Raw genomic sequence first — 15,561 nt, 5'->3', positions numbered from 1 at the left:
TATGCAGAGACAACCTTTTCAGGGGATGTAATCGTCCAAGATCTCTCTGGTTATGTATCTATGTCCCACTTACTTTTCAATGTGTCCTCTCTACAATCCCACCCAGTTCCCCAGAGTCTCCCCTTCACTGACCCCTATGAATGTTTTAGATTGCATCGCACTTGAGCTCTCATTGGTGAACAGTACCATAGCCTCCTAGAAGCAGTATCTTCCTCTGGGTTCATCCTAACACTATCTAGATATCCTTCCCTTTCCTTCACCTTTCCATTCATTGGTTTTCAGTAGCTTCATCCTCCTTTTCCTTCACCACCTTTGAGTTCTTCAATGGTCACTCTTCGTCCTTTTTCTCTTTCCACTCTACATCTCCACTGGCAAACTCACCAATGAAACATCTTAGTACCACTCTTTGCTAGATGACTTCCTAAATTATATTGTCCAGCCTAGGCCTCCATAATGTGACTGAATATCATATTCGTGAAGTTAGATTCCTATTAATATGTTCCTATGGAATTTCAAATCTTAAGTCAACTTAAATTCTTCACATCACAGTTAGAGATGCATGGTGCTAATACCATCCCACCACACACATGAACATCATTATCTTACAGGCTCCTCAACTCGCTGGACAGTTATAATTCTCTCACTTGCATAACTGAGGACCAGGACTCATTTTTCATACTCTTACACCCCTGCATCCCTTACTTAAAACATTAACAAAATCTTACTGAGATTGACTTCTAAATATCTCTACAATTCATTCTCTTCTTTCAACTTCTCTGGTTGATGCCATCGTAATATGCCTAAATTACTGAATTTATTTCCTTTTTGCTATTCATCTGAATCCATTCTGCGTTGACTTACTTAAGTCTGTTCATGGAAACTTGAAGTGAATATATGAACACCAATCTGGGGGAGAGGAGATGACTATATGGGGGGACGAGTTGGCTCACACAATGCTCGGGCCTGTTACCATTGACTGTACAGCTCCGTCACTCTGGGCAGCACACTGGAAATTTGAGGAAGAGTTGATGCTGTAGTTTTGAGTTCTAAATCTTCAGTTTGAAGCAGTGAGCTGGAAACTCCCAACAGGATTTCTGTGGTGGTGTCTTGAGGCAGGATTGCTTTTTCTTCAAGAAACTTGAATCTTCTCTTTTGAGAGCCTCACATAATTGCTTGGGGCCCATCCACATTATAATATTCTTTACTTAAAGTCAACTGGTTGTAAAGGTTAATCATATCCACAGGTAAGTGGATCACCATCCAAGGTAGTGCTTGACCAAACAGCTGGACAATATAGTCCAGCAATGTTTCCATGTCCAGTTAACCCTCTGTGTGACGGCTACAAGTCCTTTTGCTCTCTCAATAGCATCTTCCCCATGAGTTGTTCAGTGTGTGAATGAGATGGTACATGACAAACATCCAGAATGTTGCCTAGTGCATAGTGAATGCTGGATAAGTGTCAGCTGTTGTAATTACTAAATTATAGGTGCTATCATTATTGGTTGCTTGTAAAGATATTTCAGTTCCCTCTTATCACTTTCAGCATCACCCACAGGCCTCCTATCTATCTCCATGGCCTCTCACTCTCATCTGGAGAGTCCTGGGTTTCTTCCAGACCCTTCCATGCATCCTTTGTCTTTCTATCACAAGACTTTACACGTTTAATCAGATTTAGTGTTTGCTTCATCCAATTCAGTGTACTTTTATTCTACTTAGAATCTTTTTCATAACTCCTTAAACTATGAAGGACTTTTCCAATATCCTTACCAAAGTCACTTATTTTACGAAAATCTATTTGGATACATGATACTCCTTCATGATAGTTGTTACAGTTGTCAATGGAATGTATGAGTATTTTTAGTTTATTTTCATAAGTAAACATACTAAACACTATCTAACAGATCCTAAACACTATCAAAGGACTGTGGTTGTCCCATTCACCCCATTGTTCCATTTGCCAAGTCTATCTGTGACAAGCAAAGGCATGCTTCATATATCTCTGCACAAAGGATTTACCTACTCTGATGGTCAACCTGCAAAGGCTGTCACAAACCCTGATTACATGCCAGATTATTAAATCTGTTGCATCTCTCCTATGGTTTTGCATATATACATATACATACATATATATATATATATATATATATATATATATATATATATATATATATATATACACACGCACGCACTTGAGTGCACATGCATATACACACACAATGCCTCTACATATATAAACACACATACGAACATTTGAACATGTAAAATACTTTCAGACTCTTTTATTTCTAATAATTCAATAATTTCTTGGTAGAAATTATGTTCTTCTTTGTATTCTATTTCTCTCTCTTATTCTTTACATTTTACTTCTGAGACAGAATGTTATACATCCCAGGCTGGCCTTAAAGGTTCTATGTTACTAAGATGACCTTGAACTCCTCACCCTCCTGCCTCTGCCTCTGCCTCTGCCTCTGCCTCTGCCTCTGCCTCTGCCTCTGCCTCTGCCTCTGCCTCTGCCTCTGCCTCTGCCTCTCAAATGCTAGGATTATAGGCCTTGGCCTCCCTACCCCAGCTCATGGGCCGCTTTTTAAGTAAGAAAAAAATCAACAAACATCTTAAAGCTTTTAAAGGGAGAATTTCTTAAAGGATTCTTTAAGGAACTCCTGTCAAGCTCACTTTGAATTGGAGACACAAAGCATTTAATCCTCATGAGTTTATTCATTTATAAACCCCGAGGTTATCTCAAAATTTCCATTTGGCACTGGAAGACGAGAGAGGCACTTGTCTCAGATCTCTCTGTGTCTGTCAGAGTTAAGGGAAGGACTTAGAATTCCCCTGGTAGGTCTCTTTGAAGCTTATGGAAGTCGCTAACATAACTCGGAACAAGGCAATGAGTGTGAAAACAGGCACAGGGATTTTCTTTAGCTGGTGTGGACTGTGAAGGTTTGCAAAGGAGGCACGAGTGGGGACTGAAAATTAAGACAGAGGCACTTTGCTCAAAGGGAAGGAAGAAGTGCCGGAGTTCCCAGTGACTTGATGTGAAGTTGGCGTTCGTGACTCTGTCTTCATCTATGTCATCAGAAGTTTAACTCCCACGTTTATGATTTCTAAATTTGCTTTAACTCGTTTTTTTTTTTCTGTCTAAGGCTGAAATTGGCTACCCACAATACATGGACCCAGTTTTCATGTGGACATCTATATGCAAATTAGTAGAGTTGTCCCTACTTTCTGAGACACACTCTTTGCTGTATAAGTGCCCTCCGGTGTGCAAGCACACTGCTGTTCACAGAGATACTCATGCAGCTCTTGTGACCAACATCTGGATCTTCATCACAGATTCTCCTCTAGTCAGCCTCTGCAGAACTAACCAGGAAACCTAAAATGCAGATTAAAATCCCACCCCAAACTTCAGTTGAAGCATAGTTGGAGAGAAACTTGAGCCTATATGTTTTTTTAAAGCCTTTTCAGTGTTTGTGGTGATGACAGAAAAAAGTATATGGAAGAAAGATTACCACTGAATTAGTTTGCCTTACAACAATCTCCTGTGTCTTTCTAACAACCTCTGGATGGTTGTAAAATTTCATCAATTTTCTATCTAGTGCATCAGATTAACTTCATGATGACCTGAGCCTCCTCAATGTCACTAGGTTTTACATTTCTAAATAAAACAAATATCAGGCATGATGACACCCTAAGGCCATTTCTTCATAAGGCCAGGGAAGGCTCTGGATTAGGCTTACAAAGAAAAGCTAATTTGTAAATCTGTGATGTGAAACAATCACCATAAAACTACTAGATGAAATGTAAGAGAAGCAATTCCAGACACTGACATAAGGTGTAATTGAGATGAGACCCACCCCTCATAAGCACAAACATAACAAAAAGAAAATCAGACAAACTATGAGAGTTACCCCATACAGTCTGAGCAGTTGAGACATAGTCCTTAGTGTGGTGATATTGGGAGATGAGCGGGGATCTTTTGCTGGGCCCTTAAATTACTGGCTGCACATTCCTCAAAGGGATTGGCATACTTCTCTTAGGACAGTAAGTTAATCCTTGTGAGAAGGTTGTTACAAAACAGCAAGCCTGGGCATTCCTATTTGGCTTGCTGTCTAGTGACGTGGTTGCTCTTTGCACAAATTCCCACCTGTATGACACCATCCACCATAAAAATCTCACCGGAATGGAGATGATTAATGTCAGTGCCATACCCTCAACCTTTCAAAACTGTGATCTAAAATAAACCTCTTTTCTTTATAAAGAGCCCAGCCTTAGTCATTAAGCTATAGTTAAAACAATTATTGAAAATAGGATTAAGTCAAACTAAGAAATGTCTTCATAGCAAAGAAAATAGTCAACCAAGTGGATAGTTAGCAACAGAAAAGAAGAAAATATTTATAAACTGTATGTGAAATGCTCAGTATCACTAACCATCAGGAAATGCAACTCAGAATGGGTTATCAGTCATCTCATCTCATTTAGAACAACTATAATAAGAAAACAGATAGGGATAGAAGAAAGAAAATCTCATTCACTACTGGTATAAAATAGTATGGTGGCTCATATAGGAAAAGAATTAATACATAGTCTAGAAATCCCACCAATGGATACACATCAGAAAGAGGCAAAGTTGGTGACTCAATGAGAAACACATACTTCCACGGTTATTGAAGCACTACTTTTGGCTACCAAAGTATGACATCATCTAAGGTGTCCATCAATATATGGATCAATAAATAAAATGTAAAAAATATACCCAATTAAATATTATTCCACCATAAAAAAAAATGAAATCATGTCATTTGTTGCAATATGAACGATGCTTCAGGACATCATTCTGTGAAATAAGCCAGCCACAAAAAGACAATAATTCATATTCTTACTCATATGTGGAAGATAAATACATGAGCTCATAAGTAGAAAGTAGGATAGTGGTCATCAATGTCAGAATAGAGACCAAAGAGAATAAAGAGAAAGACTGGATAACAAGTATCTTAAAAGGACAGTTACATAAGAGAAGTAAGTTTCAGTGAGCTGGAATACAGTAGGGTAAGTATAGTTTATAACAATTTATTATTTACTTAACAAGGAAATAGAAGAAGTTTAAAAGTTCACAACATAAATGATAAAGTAATGGAAATACTAGTTAGCCTGATTTGATCATTGGACATTATCTACATATATAATTAGTGATGTGGGTATGATTGTATATGCTTGCAATTCTAGTACTCAGGAGACTGAGGCAGTAAGTTCAAGGCCAGCTTTGGATACATAGCTTGATCATATATCTAAACACAAAAAACAAAATAATGTACAATTATTGCATGCCAACAAAATTTACCAGAATAATGCAATGAGATCTAAGATGACTTCAAAGTGCCTTGCCATTTTGAAAGCAACATTTTAATAGATAACAAAAAACAAAATCCAAATATTCAGGAGAAATTAGAATGAACTTTATAAGAAAAGATAAAGCGTTTCAGTTCATCTATAAAAATATTGCAATTATTGTACTACCATGATCATTGTTTCAAGAGATATCTCTATGAGAAAAAGCCCATGAGGCTTCAACCCTCCACATCACTACACAAAGACCTGCAGACAACTAAGGAATGCTGAGAGTGGGAGAAATAGTCTTCCCCAGAGAAAGCACACACAATCCAATGCCAAACAGTCAGCCCTGAAAACAAATACAAGTAACAGTATGTAGACTGAGCAGATTACATGTGGGAATATGTAAACACATACACATTCACATACATATGCACATGTACATGTATATACACATACATATACCTATGCATATAGACATGCAATAACTGTTAATGAAAAATAGGCCATGAGTTTGAAAGAAAGCAGAAAGGGATGTATGGAATTGTCTGGAGGGAGGAAGGGGCAGGGAGAAATGTGAGTATATAATGATCTCAAAATTATATATATATATACATATATACATACATACATACATACATACATACATACATACATCCTTTATCCAATGCAAAACATGGGATCAATCCATGAATCAATAGATAAACAAAATGTGGCCTAGGCCAGATGGCTCATCATGCAAACACTCTGATACAAGTTTGGTGGCCTGAGTTTGATCCTCAGGACCACGTAAAAGTAGAAGGATTTTTTTTTCATAAAATTGTCTTCTTACCTCCCTGCATATGGCACACACACCTCCCAAATTTAACCAGCACACATGGGTTTTCTGGGTCAAGAAGAAAGCAAGCAATTTATTATGAGTCTGTTGTGAAATCTTCAAGCTTTTATTGACAAATAGCTGGCATGATTATCCCTAAACCTCACTATCTCAGGCTTTGGGAAACTGTGACACAACAAGTAAGAGATGTGGCAAGTGGTACTCAGCCAAGTCCACACATTCCCCTCCCTACGGTTATCCTGGCACATCTGAGAGGAGGGCGTGTTGATGGGAACAGGCATGGAGACCTGCTAGTCATGACTCCTATAGTTAATTACAGATCTTCACCAAAGAGTTCAGATTCATATACAATCATCACCCTGCTAAGTTTGTAATGGAATTCAAGACAGCACCTTGTAGAGGGTGAAGTGACATGTGAGGCAGACCCTTGAGACCCGCGAAGCCAGGAAAAATTTTCATCTGATGAGTTGTTTTTTAGCAAGGGCATTTGTTTAGACTCGTTAAAATATGCAATCTGAAACTTGCTGATACCTCCAAAGCGAAAGTTTACATCACCACCACACCGTCCCGATCTTTTACTCCTCACTCTATCCGCAGGTGTCGAGCACGTTTTGGGTTTTTTTCCTGAGCACATTTTTTATCAGGTCGTGGTGTGCAAACCAATTCACAGACAGATTCTGAAAGTAACTTGTTTTAAGCAGTGTGTTAAAACAGCTATGCATGAGTCCCGATATTTTAATCTCAACACCAAGGCATGTGGTTTCTTGATGTGAACCAGGGAAGTCTCCCAAGCAATATGGAATTATACTTAAGTCATATCTGGGATGTTGAAGATAGGGATAAAACTGTTTAGGTTTGCAGTTATTGCTTAATGTTGAGGCCTTTCCCCCAAGAGCTGAGCCATTTCTACAGAGAAGAAATGACAAGTTTCAGTAGACATGAGGGATCTCAAGCCAGTGTGACTTCTTCCATCATCTCTAACTTTTTATTTTTCATAATCTGTATTTTTCTTAAGAGCTAGGATCTCTCTGCATTGCTCAGGCTGGCCATCACCTCTGAGCTCATCTCATGCTTCTTGTTGAGTCTGATGAGACCATGGGGCTCCAGATGTGCACTGCATTGCCCACGTTTCATTCATCTCCAGGGGCCCCAGGTGTGATGGGGCTCCAGATGTGCACTGCATTGCCCATGTTTCATTCAACTCTAGGGTCCCCAGGTGCTTATTCCACCGTCCTATCATCTCTAGGTTTAGAAAACTCTACTTTCAAAAAGTGCTTGCAATGGAACTGGTAAGAAGTAGTTAGTTCATTAGTGGAAATCTTAATTGAGACTCTTGCCCCCTATGAAACTGCTTTTGTTCCAAACATATAAGATTAAAGCAATTAAAAATTTAAAGAATTGACAAATTGCTCATTTAATTGTAACTACTAAGTGGTTGCCTTGAAGCTTTTACTATAAAATCATGTTCCAGGATGATTTGTTGCCAAGAACTGATTAGGATCTCAGAAACTCTACCTATAAAGGACCAAAATCCAGCCAGGCATGGTGGCGCAGGCCTTTAATCCCAGCACTCGGGAGGCAGAGGTAGGCGGATCTCTGTGAGTTTGGAGCCAGCCTGGTCTGCAAAGTGAGTCCAGGACAGCCAAGGCTACACGGAGAAACCCTGTCCCAAAAAAAAAAAACCAAAAAACAAAAACAAAACAAGAACCAAAATCCAAAATAATAACACAGCCAGTTATATTCTCAGTTTATACATTGCTCAGCCATGTTTTAACCACTCACCGCTACACAGTTTTTGCATAAAACTTTTCACATGAGAACCTGTACATTTCATTTTAAACCAAAGATTTCTGTCATAAAATAGTGATTGTTTTGAAATATTGCATTTCACAGGGAAACAATCCATAGCACAGAAAATGTCCTACTCGGCCATGCTCTCTGGTTTCTCTTCTGCAGTGTCTGCAGGTGTTTAGCGCTGAGCGGTCACTGTCCTCATCCTAACAGTACTTTTCTGTTTTCTACTTGAGGCTCTTGATCACTGCAGAATTGTTTTAAGGTCAGGACTTATATGCAATGAGCAGGTACCCTCTGTTGCTTACCACTTAGGGGCAAAGTGAGACTTGCAAAAAAGAGCTATTGACTGGGAATATTAACTTAATTAGGCTGTCTGAATTACCTGGAAAAAATATCCTTAAAAGTCACTGAAACAGCTTGATGCCTAAGATCTTGATTTTCCAGCCCTTGAATGTGCTCTTCTGCTATGGGAGTCAAGACAGGATACAGGTGGCCAATATCTGCTGGTTCCCTTCTAGAAAGATGTTTTTCTTCAAGTTTAGATGGTGTGCCAGAGTCCAGGAAAAAAAGATAAATAAAATCTGCCTAATTATAAAGTAATTGCATAGCAAAGCGCATCATTATTTTGTAATCATGTTAGAGGACTTAGCATCTCTCTTGCAGGGCAGATAAGGGAATTAATCTTCACCATGTGAATAATCTCTCCTCTCTGGTTTCTGTTCTGTTCCACCCACGTCACTTGGGGCTGTTTGCTAATGATCCCAGCACCTGTAAAGGTGGGGCTGAGAAAATGAAATTGCTTCATGTATAGCTTGGGCCCTTTGGGCTCTCTCTTTTCCCAGGGAGCATTGGAGTTAGACACAGCTTCCTACCAGGCTCGGTTAGGTGTGACAATGCACTTCTCTCTGCTCATAGGGTGTGGTTTGAAATGGTGAGACCAAGTAAACTTGGCATTCACGGCACTGCCCACATTTTCTTTTCGTGAGATCCCCGTGAACACTTTGCTTTCTTTTTCCTGGACTGAGCCAAAATCATAGTTATCATTCAATAGCTTCTTTCTTAAAAAAAAAAAATCACAACTGTCAGCTTGACTGATCTTATCTAGGTAAGAAAACTGAGGCTGTAATGCACAAAGAACAGGCAAACCTGCCTCCTCAGTCTCAGAGCATCCTCCATAGTATAATGTAACACACGGCCTAACACTGTTCAGAGCAAGTTTCTTGGAGATGGATCCTGCTTTTTTCTTTGGTGGAGAGGTTGCAGTACTGGCCTTTAAACTCTGGGCCTCCAACATAACTGGCAAACAGTCTACCAATGAACTACAGCCCCAGCCCAGAGCTTACTTCTTTCAAGTTACCAAGAAGTCAGATGCCTAGATTTTTCTTTCTACAATGAGTAATCTCTCTCTGTCTCTGTCTCTGTCTCTGTCTCTGTCTCTGTCTCTGTCTGTCTGTCTCGATCTGTCTCGGTCTGTCTCTCTGTGTCTGTGTCTGTGTCTGTGTCTGTGTCTGTGTCTGTGTCTGTGTCTGTGTCTGTGTCTGTGTCTGTGTCTGTGTCTCTGTGTCTGTGTCTTTCTCTCTCTCTCTCTCTCTCTCTCTCTCTCTCTCTCTCTCTCTCTCTCTCTCTCTCTCTCTCTCCTTTCTCTCCTCTCTCTCTGTATGCATGTATACACTTGTCTGGAGTCCTAATATTTCTGATACTGGATCCTTAAACTTGAGGGATTTTAAATACAGCTCTGAGTTGCAATTGTATAGCTATCCAATTGCTCTTAAGCCCTTCTGGCCAGAAAGCAACATAATATTGGCCTAGGAGACGGAATGGAGATGGACCTCAGGACCCCTGGCTCTGAGAACTGCTCCCTGTAGTTATATTAGGGGCAACTTGCTTTATTTTCCTCTATGCTTACTCCTAGATTTCCAAAGTACTAGGGCTGCAACTAGACTCTAAAAGCGCATCCAAGTCTGTGTTATTCTAGGGTTTGATGGTCTCATACGATTTCCCAGGTCTCACTCTGTGGTCAGGTTCATAGTGTCAGGATTCCACAGTCAGGAGCTACAAAGCACTTCCATTTCCACTAGAAAAGTGTAGATTTGGAGTGGTCCACGCTAAGCAGTTTGCCCTGGTGTTAGGTGGTGGAGTGTTAATAGACCATGTGCATTCAAATCTTCACTTTGAGCGATTTACTTTAACCTCTCTATGACTCTGTACTTGGGTCTAAAATGAGAATAACAATAGTCCAGTTTCACTGGATGGCTATAAATATGAAATGAGCCATGCATATGGAATTCCCAGAGCTATGTGTGGTGTGCTACAGAGGGTCAATAAGTGTTCGTTTCTTTCTAGAAAATTCCCGGCAATGGGCTGTATGCCACAGGAAGGGAAGGGCAGCTTATTGTCTGTTGCAAAAATTCAATACAGTTGTTCTGTTAGAAAGTACTCCCTTGTCATAAAAATCCTCTCCAAGGTGTATAATTCCTCTTTAGTTTGTATTCATCTGTAATTTGTATTAAATAGATACTTATACTGGCACTCTGGAAGCTAGGATGTCAACTGGAAATCCTCTCCTATATCTGTAATTGTTGATTTGTTTTGTTTTGCTTTTATCACAGAGAAAAGAAATTGAGACTTGAGTATTACTATAGAGCAGCCCTTCCCTGTACAAAGCTCAGTTGCTTGTTTAATCACTAAGATTGCTTTGTCACTGGAAATCCCAAACATATTAAGTTTGGGGAATAATTCAAATGTATTGTGTATATTTTCTCCCGTCAAGTGAGATAAGTACAAATAACAAAGTTGGGAGGGAGGGGTACTGCGAAGAACTGGAAGAAAAATGCTGGTTCTGGTCTTTGAGTCTGGTGCTCCTGGCATCTGCCAGAGGCCATACAAGCACAGGTGCCTGGCACAAGCCATGCTGAGGCCTAAGACTTTGTATGTCAACTCTTCACGGACCCTTGACCAGCTTGTCTTCAGTTTTCTTTTCTTTTATTATTTGGGTTTGTCAAATATTTCATTTAATTTCTAGGTTTACACAGCAACCATCCTACAGATGCCTCCCAACATCACTTTAAAACTGTTTTTATAACCAAGTTTATTAAGTTACTTTTAATTAACTTATAAAAATATCAGCAGGGCTACTGACTAACAATGTCTCCCATTGCTATTGGAAAAAATGAGAAAGGATCTAGGTTCAAGCCCATTTTACTACTTAGTCTATGACAAAGATTAGGTCCGCTGGGACTCCACTTGCTCAGTTTTCTCACCTACCTGCAGGGATACAGGTTGAGTGACAATTAAGCTCACCAGTGAGCCCTGGAAATGGGGTCTATTGGATGGAGGGTATGTTTACAATGCAGTGTGAAGGAATTTCTGAATATGGCCTGCAAGTCCTGCAAAGAACAGATACAAGACTCACAGTTGCTATCCCTGGACTTGAAAATGGTCCCCTTGGGCTGTGATGAATACAGACACAAGAGAAGATATGAAGTTGATTTCTAATCCAAGCTCTACCCAAACACTACTATACTTTCACCACTTCTGTTATTAACCAGAAAGAGATTGAAAGGAGAAATTGAACTCTGCATTCGGCAATCAAAGTCCAATTCTGTCCTATACCCTTGGTATTTAGCATTTCATTAGTGGTCATCTGTAGACAATATTTTCATCTTTGTGATATAAGAAATGAAGGTGGGATGAGCCAGATAGATTTAGGACGTGGGAAAAATATTTGCTGTGGTGGAGACAAAAATGTTGCCCCCGGGGGTATGAGCTGGAGGTCCGAACACCCCTCAACTCATTCTACATAGGCAGCCTGAGCTTCACCAAGGCATCAGGCCAGGGCTGGCTAAAGAGAGGCTCAGGCTATTCACATGTATGTTGTGGGGGGAACATTTTGTCTACCCATACATAGTAAGAAAGAAATCAAGGCAACCGTGCAGAAAATTATGAAAAGCAAAGTCTTGCTTTCAAATTGGTACAGATTCACTCCTTACAAAGACTGAAAGAGACATCTTTTTTAAAGATGTGTTCATCTGCTAGGGAAGGGTTGAAACCTGTCCTATATCTTCCAAGGAACAACGATCAAAACAGACATCACACTACTGGAAACACAGATGCACATCTATGTGTTATGTCATTTGATTACCACAACAGGGATGGAGCAGTGAGCACATGTGGCTGGCCCGCTTTCCCATGGCTGTTAAGTGACAAGGCCCAGCTGCACAAGACAAGACTATGATTCAAAGTATGTGGAAATACTCAGAAATTTAAAATATCACTAGCAGCTCTGTGTTGAAACTCCTCTATAAATAGTTCCCTGGCTATTTCTTGACTTGTTATAATACAAGCCATTCAGCAATATGATACAGATAAATATTTCCTTTTCAAAACATTGCACGAATACATGATTTCCTCCCTCTTTCCACCCTTTGGGAGAAATAGGAAAACGGCAAAGTAATAGGAATTTAGCTCCAAGTAATACAAGCTTTCCTATCCTTTCAGTAATGACTAAAGAGACTCCCTGGTTACTAGGGAGATCGTAACAGACTCCATTAAATTCAAATACAAAACTTGGGTTGCCTGGCTAGTGAGTGCCAAGAAAAGCAAAGGAAAATATTGTCATTGTTGAAATCATTTGATGTCCCTGACTAATAAAAATACATTGGCAAAACTTAATTCTTCGAACTACCCAAAGGGCTGAGTTAAAGCTATGAATTAATAACACATTGTAGTTTTGTCTGGAGAAGCGGTGGGGGGGGGCAGAGGGGGGAGACAAAGATGTTAAGCTATTCTAAAGGGTGTTTAATTAAGCAAAGGTTTCCAACAGAAACCTTAGGCAACCAACCTAGGGTTTTGTTGTTGCTGCTGTTGTTCAAATTTTAATGTAAATGTAATTTCCCCTATTTGTCCTGTAGCTCAGTAACAAAATTAATGTTTTCAGTCACATCATTTGCAAAGTCTAAAGGAAGCTCAGGCCTTCTTTTCCACTTTCTCACACATGCCAGCATCATGTTTAAATTGCCCCTGATGACTCAAATGGCCCTCCAGGCTCCAGAGGCTGGCCTCTTCTCACCTGTACATGCCCTTTCTGTGAGTGGGAGGAACCAGAGGTGGAAAGAACTGGGGAAGAGCAAGCAGGTGAACCAAACTCAGAATTACTTCTTGACCTAGCATCCAGAGTTACCGCGGGCCTGCCTGGAGATGTCCCTCCTGCCTCTGCTTCATCATTCCCAGAGAGGCATGTCCTCGCCAGGACCCATCCTACCTTACCGTGGATGCGGCTCCAATTGTTGGGGAGTGTTTTCTCATGTCCTGCCAAAACCTGCCTCCTCATGTTTTCCCCCATTGTTCTTCATGCTATCTCTAGAACAACACAGTTTGACTCAACTTCCTCTCCCCTTGAATAGTCCCCTCAGATAACTGGAGTCAACTGTCATGCCTGCCCTTGGATACTGTTTTTCTCCAAACAAAACAGCCTCAATTTCCCCCCATTAGGTCATAAGGCAAGCAGACAAATGTTACAATAATAAGAAAAGGTCGGCACATAACTACTTTAAGAGAAGAACAATATAGTTCTTGGAATTATATTTTTAAAGTAAAAATATCTTAAGTGAATAGTTGAGGGGTTAGGGGCATAGCTCATTCTTAGTGTAGGAAAGGATCTAACCTCAAACAGCAAGAAATAAAAATAAAATCAAAAAGGGGAAAGGTTGACAGTCTTAGTTGATATTGAGATGCACTATATCTAAATCACAGGTTCTTGCACTGTATTGTCTTGCCAGAATACCACCATGACTCTCCCTAACTAATGGAATCATACCAGCTCATGGCTATAGTTTACCATATGTAGCTCACGTAATATAGCTCACCATGTATAATATTCCCCAGGTCGCTTTTACTTATTATTTTGTTTAGCTATGATCAATGCCTATTTTAAGAAATGCCTCTAAAAAAATACTTGTCTTCTTACAAATAATTAGAAAGTGAACATAGACTATTAAGAATTAATCAAATGGCCGGGCGGTGGTGATGCACTCCTTTAGTCCCAGCACTCAGGAGGCAGAGAGGCAGACGGATCTTTGTGAGTTCAAGGCCAGCCTGGTCTATAAAGTTAGTTCAGGACAGCCAGGGCTACACAGAGAAACCCTGTCTCAAAAAAAAAAAAGGAATTAATAAAATGTTCACCCATCAATAAGGACGATCTCAAGTTTGGAGCCATCCTGGGATACACAGGAAGGTCCTGCCTCAAAAAGGGGGGGGAAAAAAAAGAATCATGAGGAAAGTCAATCTTCAATTCTTAATACATCAATATTTTTTTCAACCCCAAGCCTAAAGAGCCACAGGAACCTTGTCATACTGAGTGCCATCTAGCTAACAAGGCTCTCGCGTTATCACTCTGCCCCTCGGGGTGTCTCGTGTCTGTTTCTCTACAGGTCCATCACTCTCTCTACTTCTCTGCGCATGTTAATGTCACCTGCTCCCACCCCTCCATCTAAGCCTCGGTGCTTTGCCATACGTGTCATTATCAGCTCTTTTTCTACTTAGAGTGCATTCTTCCTTCTTCCCCCCTCTTGTGTATCTCCACACCATCTCCTCTTCTTCAATGTTCATGTCTGCATTCTATCTTCAATGTTCTAAAGTATAAAGGCATTGATTTAAAAAAAAAAAGTCTGAGTGTGGAATACTCTTGAAAAAACAACAGGAAAAGTCAGCAGGGGCCTCGTGCCTCCCAGATGGCACCCACTTGCTCCTGGCCTGGGGTGGACAAGGTCTTTAGAAACCAACTGACTGAAGCCAGCTCCTGACAGGAGACACGCCATCAGCCTGGCAATTTAAACACTGACTGTGAGCATGTTTCCTGACGTACTCCCCAGTCAGCTCACTCTCTTCTGGAACTAATCTATTTCTCAAGGCAAATCATGAATGGTTTTAGTGACTAGACACTCAGAAGGAGGGACGAAAGTAGGAGGTTTTACTGGTCTGGATTTTAGCAGCCAGCCAACCCAGTGCACAGTTCCTGATAATCAGGGGGATGTGTCATAACAGAATGAGCAAGGATGCTTAGAAGTTGGGGTACCTGGGCAGTGGATTGCCAAAGGTAAGCCCTGCCAAATGCCAGCTCTCTGATTCCCTGAAGAACGGCCCCTTTTCTACCATTTCTTTGAACTGTTCTTTGCTTTTAGCTATCTCTATGCCATTAATTGAGATTTTATGATGTTCCTATCATCCTGTGTTAAGTCTGAAAGATAGTACATCTCTGTTTTTATTTCTCAAGAGAGGGTCTCCTGTAGACCAAGCTAGCTTTGATCTCTGATGTGTACCTGAGTATAACTTTGACCTGACACTGGGGCCTTCCCTTCCCAGGAATTGCTGGGGTTATAGGCATGGGCTCCCTGCCAGGCTTGGCAATCTGCTTTTGATTGTGCTGTTGCACGCTGGCAACGGAACCCTTGCTTTCATGCATATGCTTTCCCACCTGCCTACACCCCTAGCCCCATCACCCACCTTTGAAACCAGAAAGCTGTGTGTCTCTAAGCCTATGTTTGACTAATTGATTTCACTGGCTTTTTACTCTAAGAGGCCGACTCCCTGTGGCCTCAGTGCCT

The 15,561-nt window shown here is 40.5% G+C and overlaps 1 protein-coding gene and 1 long non-coding RNA gene across 4 annotated transcripts in view; one reads left to right on the top strand and one right to left on the bottom strand.

Annotated features, from left to right (window-relative positions):
- Nucleotides 1-15,561, bottom strand: part of LOC311596764 — a 98,827-nt gene that overhangs the window by 9,890 nt on the left and 73,376 nt on the right. The gene's annotated exons all lie outside the window — the stretch shown is intronic.
- Nucleotides 1-15,561, top strand: part of CCDC192 (coiled-coil domain containing 192) — a 191,904-nt gene that overhangs the window by 112,034 nt on the left and 64,309 nt on the right. The gene's annotated exons all lie outside the window — the stretch shown is intronic.

The sequence above is a fragment of the Acomys minous genome, assembly GCF_964271855.1.
Source record: "Acomys minous genome assembly, chromosome: 4".
Lineage (NCBI taxonomy): Eukaryota > Metazoa > Chordata > Mammalia > Rodentia > Muridae > Acomys > Acomys minous.
This window is presented reverse-complemented; position numbering and strand designations above follow the sequence as displayed.